We start from the raw sequence: 6585 nt of genomic DNA, 5'->3' as shown, positions 1-6585 counted from the left end.
GCTAGATGTAGGGAGAAGAAAAGAAGACAGAATATTTGAAGAAATAATGGCTACACCTATTAACTCAACAAAAACCTTAATGTGAACATACAATTAACTTAATAACACTATGGAAGATAATCACAAAGAAATACACAATCAGACACATAATAACCAAATGTCCAAAAGTAGCACTGCACTGTAGCACTGTCCTTCCATTGTTTATCAATTTGCTCGAGAGGGCCCAGTAATGTCTCCATTGTGAAACTTGTTGTAACTATTTTGGCATGTCAAATATGTCACGGGTAGTTTGCGAGACTTTGCTGTGCGGGCGAGATACTCTCGGTAGCTTGCCAGGCTCTCCAAGAGGGGTGGAGGAATCAAACCTGGGTTGGCATGTGCAAGGCAAACGCCCTACCCTCTGTTTTATACAAAAGGAAAATATAGAAAAACATTGTTAACCATTTTATAAAATTTTCTTTGTATGCTTAATTTAAATGTGTGTGCTTTAAGACTATGATGTTTTCTGGAATAAACACAGGAATATAGGGGATGGTCTAGAACACATAGTAAGTGGCTGAGGTATACACCAAAACCATAACTGTTAAAAAAATGAGGGATAAAAGGAAACAGGAAGAGTAGCCTATAGGGGCCATAGGAACAGGGATGGAGGGGTATGGGCATTTTGGTGACGTTGTTACTTATATATTAAGACCATAACCTAAAAACATTATTTTTTTCATTTTCTGAATAATTTCCCCAAGATACTGCAATCTTCATTAAGTTATTGTAAACGTTTTTAATAAAGCATATTTGATGGAAAAAGAGACTGATTGTATTTTCACACTGTCAAATGTAAGCATTAGTTTCATTTTTAATTGATATTTTACGACATAGAATACTTATTTATCTATCATTATTTTAGCTTACAGAAAGTTTAAGTTTTTTGGTTTTGTTTTCTAACTTTATTTTGTTTGGGGCCACACCTGGCACTGATCAGGGTTTACTCTTGGCTCTGTACTCAGATATGACACTTGGTCATATGTGGTGGAAAGGGGGGGCAGTGGGAGAGGAGAGTAAACAGATACAGTGACAGGGATCTGTTGCAAGCAAGACAAGTGCCTTAATCCCTGCTTTCTCAGGCTGATAAGAAGAAACAGATTTCCCATTTCGCTTTAGAAGTAACCTTTGCTTTCATATTCTGTAAATTTTCTGAAGTCTTTATCAAGCAGTGTTTTACTTCTCTTTTCATTGTTAAATTACTAGAGTGTTAGCCTCATAAAAATAAGACTTTTAATATTACAGGTAGGTTTCTTCAATAAAGGTTAGTCATTTCAAATTGAAGAAGATTCTCCTGTTATACCAGTCTTAATGACGCTACAAAACATAACTTGGATAAAATTCTGCCTGTTTCTTTCAGTCTAAACTAGATTCCAGTTATAAAACAGTAAACAAAAGAGAAAAGTAAAAATTTAGTAAGAAATAGGTTTTTTTCCCAAGACACCAATAATACAGACTTCCAGTAAGAGTCTTGCAAATGTTGGGGCTGTAGCAATAGTATTGTGGGAAGGGCATTTGCCTTGTGTGTGGCTAACACAGGTTCAATTCCCAGAATTTCATGTGGTCCCTGAAGCATTGCCAGGAATAATTTCTGAGTGCAGAACCATCAGTAACCCCTGAGCATTGCAGGATGTAGCCCCAAAACAAACAAAAAGAGTTTTATAAATGTTTTTTCAAAGACCATTTCAAATCAATGTTTATCTATGTTCAAATGTACATTGACTACTGAAGTTTTAAATACACAAATTTTAAATGACTTTTAGCTTATTTAAAATTTCAGAACACTGAGGGTAAATTTGGCACAATTGCGGCAACATGGAAAGATGCCATTGTTGACAACATTGATGAGGAATACGATCGACTGGTTCAGCACCTCGATGATTGTGCGAGGAATGCCAAGAGAGAGATAGCCACAAAAAAACGCCTGTCTTCGAAAACTCTTGAACTTATTCGCCAATGTGGTATGGCGCAAATGCTGAACGACTTTGACCGTGAATGTGGAAAGGTCAGACTACAGCTGAATCTTACGAAGACAATATTTATGAGAAACAGCCTTGTTCCTGACTCTCCATTCACTCTCAACAGAACCACCATCTCCGAATGCAACAGTTATATATAACTAGGTCGAGAAATCAACATGATGAATGACCTGGCACCTGAGTTGCACAGGAGGAAGAGAGCGGCTTGGAATGCCTACAAGAGCGTTGAAGAAATAACTAAAAGGACAAAGAACCTCCAGCTACGAGCACATCTCTTTGATTCCACTGTTCTTCCTGCATTAACATATGCCTCAGAGACCTGGACCCTACGAAAACAAGAAGAGAACGCTATTCAGGTCTCTCAAAGAGGAATCGAAAGAGCTATGCTTGGAATATCACGATTCACTCAAATGAGAGATAGAATCCGGAGTTCTGATCTTCATCAACGCTCAAGAATCAGGGACGCTGTCTCATTTGCCAAGACATCAAAAATCAGATGGGCTGAACACATAATGAGGTTTACAGACAACCGCTGGACTAGAGCCATTACTGATTGGATTCCACGGGACATCAAAAGATCACGTGGACGCCCACCTACAAGATGGTCAGACTTCTTCGTCAAGACCCTGAATGATCGGTTTGAGGCTCTGCATGTTCCTAGAACGAACAGATACCATTGGGCTACGCTAGCACACAACCGGGATGAATGGAGATGTTACTGGCACCCGCTCGAGTAAATCAATGAATAACGGGGATTAAGTGATTAAGTGATTAAGTGATCCTTCTCTACATAAAATATTGCATGGATATTTAAATATCATTAATAAATCAGAAAAAAGCCTTCCCTTTGTAATTGTATGCCCACCGTAGAGATTAAAACATAATTAGTTTTCTAAAGGGGGCGTAGCAGAGAGATAGTTCAGGAGTTAATTCACTCTCCTTGCATACTTATGGCCCTGGCCTGAATCTGCACAACCACAGATGGTCAGCTGAGCACCTCCAGCAGTGATTCCTAAGCACAGAACCTGGCTAAGTTGTGAGCCTGTCTGTGTATGCCCAAAATCTACATTAAAGAAACAAGTAAAAGATTGATGTTAGACACCCCCCGCAAGGCAGTAAATAATATAGAAAAGAAAGGAAGTGGTGTGATCAGGAGCAGTGGATGAGTTTCATTGATTCCTTTTGTCACCAAGTGGCTGATTCCACCAACCTCTGATTCCTTTTGTCACCAAGTGGCTACTCATTTTTAACTTAAGCCCTCCCTCAGCATATTTAATAAACACGCACAGCATTGTGTGATTTTGATAAGGGGCCAGTTAGAAACTCTGACGGGGCTTTGTCTGGCCCACAAGGGATGGCAGTGTTTATTTCTTTCCACCCGAGGAAGTCTAAGATGACCGGCAGTACTTGTTACCCATCCACTCGAAAGACCTTCCGGGACTTGCTCTCCCTGAGAGCAGGAAAGATTTTGGTCCCGCCTCCTTGTACAAAGATGATTGACAGAGCTGTCACAAGGTCCACTCTGCTCCAATCACGAGTGTTCTTCTGGTAAGCTCAACTTCGGGAAGGCGCCATTATGGCGCTGGGACACTCCGAAGCTTGAGGCTTGTTTGTCGCGGTCCGGAGGCAAATTTATCAGATTCCATTCTTGATCTTTTGGATAGATTACCGTATTTTCCCAAACCCTTCTCCCAAATTAGGTAAGTTATAAGTGCTATAATTCCTCAGGGCCATGTTTAGGGATTAATAAAGGCAATCGGCACTGACTCCTGTAAAAGTCTACATCGTTGTGACTGAAAATAGATGATTTTGTTGCTTTCTTGAATAATAAAAACAAATTAGTCGTCATGCTTAATAAAAAATAAAAATAATTGTCTTTATCAGGGATCCCTTGATAATAGGGGGAAAAGGGAAGCGGGGGAGGCACTGGGACAATGGTAGAGGGTGAGGCGCTAGAACGTTTTTATATGTGAAACCCTGACATTATCAATATTGTAATTTGTGGTACCTAAAATACATTTGAAAAATCAAATTAATTGGGGCTGTAGAGATAGTACAGCGGATAGGGTGCTACCTTACCTGTGACGGACCCTGTTCTATCCCCGGCATCCCATATTCTGATCGCTGCCAGGAGAGATCCCTGAGCGTGGAGTCAGGAGTAAGACCTGGCCACAGCTGGATATGGCCGCCGGGGAAAAATACACAAAATAAAACAATAATAAATGAAAGGATGACGTTCATAATGTGTGTAGAAAAAAATTAAGCTGGGATATCTACCCCGGTACATAGAAGAAAAAAAGAAAGGTAGTCAGGTTCAGCTGCTCAAGAACCACTTTCACTTAACAGTCCATTCATCCCTCTACCCTCCAGTGAGATTCACTGTAATTATATGATTAATTAGGTTAAGCTTTCTATATCTCCTAAATTTCTCTTCTTTTCTAGCTGTGGGGCAGAAGAGATAGTACAGTGCTCAGGGCGCCTGCCTTGCACGAGTCTGATGTGGTTCGATCCAAAGCACCCCCTAAAGTATCCCACACTCAGCAGAGAGTGACAGTTGAGCACAGAATCAGGAGTGGAACCTGGGCACTGTTTGATGTGGTTCAAAAAGGAGGGGAGATGCAGGTTGAAAGTAGACTGGACTGAACATGTTCGCCACTCAATGCCTCTTTGGCTGATCACAGCGCCCAGGAGGAGAGAGAGAACAGGGGGGAATACCCTGCCACAGTGGCAGGGGGGGATGGGGAGATGGGAGGATGGGGGGGGGAGGGATATTATCCTGGTGGTGGAAAATGGGCATTGGTGGAGGGATGGGTATTTGATCGGGGTATGACCGAGATCCAAGCACAAAAATTTGTAAATCTACAACTGTACCTCATGTCATTTCACTAATAAAAAAGGAAAAAAAATAAATAAATGAGTTTATTTAATATAAAAAAAAACACACTAGGGATTGCCTAGTCATGCTTTGAGTTATAGTTTGCTATCATTTGAATGCCCCTACATTTAAATGGTAAAATTTGAATTTTTATGTGCACAGATAAACATTTTTATTCTGCTCTAAATATTTTCTTATGTGTTTAAAATGTTTTCCTCATGTTAAATGAAAGTAAATGTTCATCTACACTTCAGACAGGACTGCAATTTGATTTCATGTAACGGAGTCTCTAAGGTAATTTGAAATCATTTTTATTTAATAAAGTAGAGCGTTATAGACGTACTGCTGATTTGCAATACTATAGAAATTTCAGGAGTATGACTTCACGTGTCTTCATGTGTATATATCGCTCCTTGATTTTATCATTTTTATCTTCCCCTTCTTCAAAAAATAGCACAGAAAATAACTCTGAAAATATGGTGAATTAATTTTTATGTGATATAACATTTATTCTTCTCTGTATGCATTCTTCTGACAATGTTTCAATTGGCTAAACTAATATTAAATAAGAACACTTTCCCTTATCCAGTGGTTTTGCCTTTTGAATAATTTATAATAATTTAGAGTGCCTTCCTATTTTTCTTTTTTTTTAATTTTATTGAATCACCGTGAAATAGTTACAAGCTTTCATGTTTGGGTTACAATCACTATTTTTCATATTTTGCTTTTGTAGTACATAGAGCTAGTACAAGATAAAAGGAATTGGCCTTGCAGAAGCTCATTTCTGTTCAATCCCAGTACCTTCTATGGTACCTCAGTTCCACCAAAATGATCCTTGGGCACAGAGACATGTAAGCCCTGAGCATAGAGGGTTGTATTCCCCAAAGAAAAATATGGAATTATAACAATGATATTGTTATTAATTGTATAAATGTTATAATTATAAATTATGCTTCTTATAGTTATCCAATTGTTGCAGCAAATAGTCTTCACCAGTTTTAACATCAAATGTTTACATCGCATGTAAACACAGAAAGATGATCAAAACTATGAAGTAGATGCAGTACTAGTAAGTAATACACAGACATTTCAACTATATCAATTTTGAACAGCTGTCTAACTTCATCATTTTGTTTCAGGACCCATTCAGGATACTGCATTGCTTTTGGCCCACATTTCTCCATAGTCTCCTAGAAGCTGATAGTTCCTTAACCTCTTGGTGTTTTCAAAACCCTGGTTTACACTTTTGAAGATACCCCAGGTATTTCTATTGAATGTCAATTTGGTCTTATCTGATGTTGTTCTTATAAGTTAGATATTTCGGGCAAGAATAGCTGTTTATTCTCCTTCCCCCTCCCACTTGACCTCAAATGATGAGGGATAAATTTCCTCCCTAGTGGTCAGGACGTGGCTGCTCAACAGACACTGAACACTCAACAGAAGAGCTCCGTGGTAGTTTATTATTAACATTTGGTCCAGCCTGTGATAGTGATATAGGTAGAGCCTCACAGGAATTGCATTCTGGAAGAGCATGAACAAGCAGGTGCTGGAACTGTGGGCACCAATCTTGAAATAGAAAATGACATTATATTCACATGGAATTAACTTGTTTCAGTAATTCTTTGGGTTGACAGAAAACTGAACCCTACTATTCAGGGCCAGATAGTTCACCAGATGGAGCAATTGCCTTGC

This window comes from Sorex fumeus, unplaced genomic scaffold (assembly GCF_029834395.1).
Source record: "Sorex fumeus unplaced genomic scaffold, SorFum_2.1 ptg000058l, whole genome shotgun sequence".
Classification (NCBI taxonomy): Eukaryota; Metazoa; Chordata; class Mammalia; order Eulipotyphla; family Soricidae; genus Sorex; species Sorex fumeus.
Note: the sequence above shows the minus strand (reverse complement) of the source record.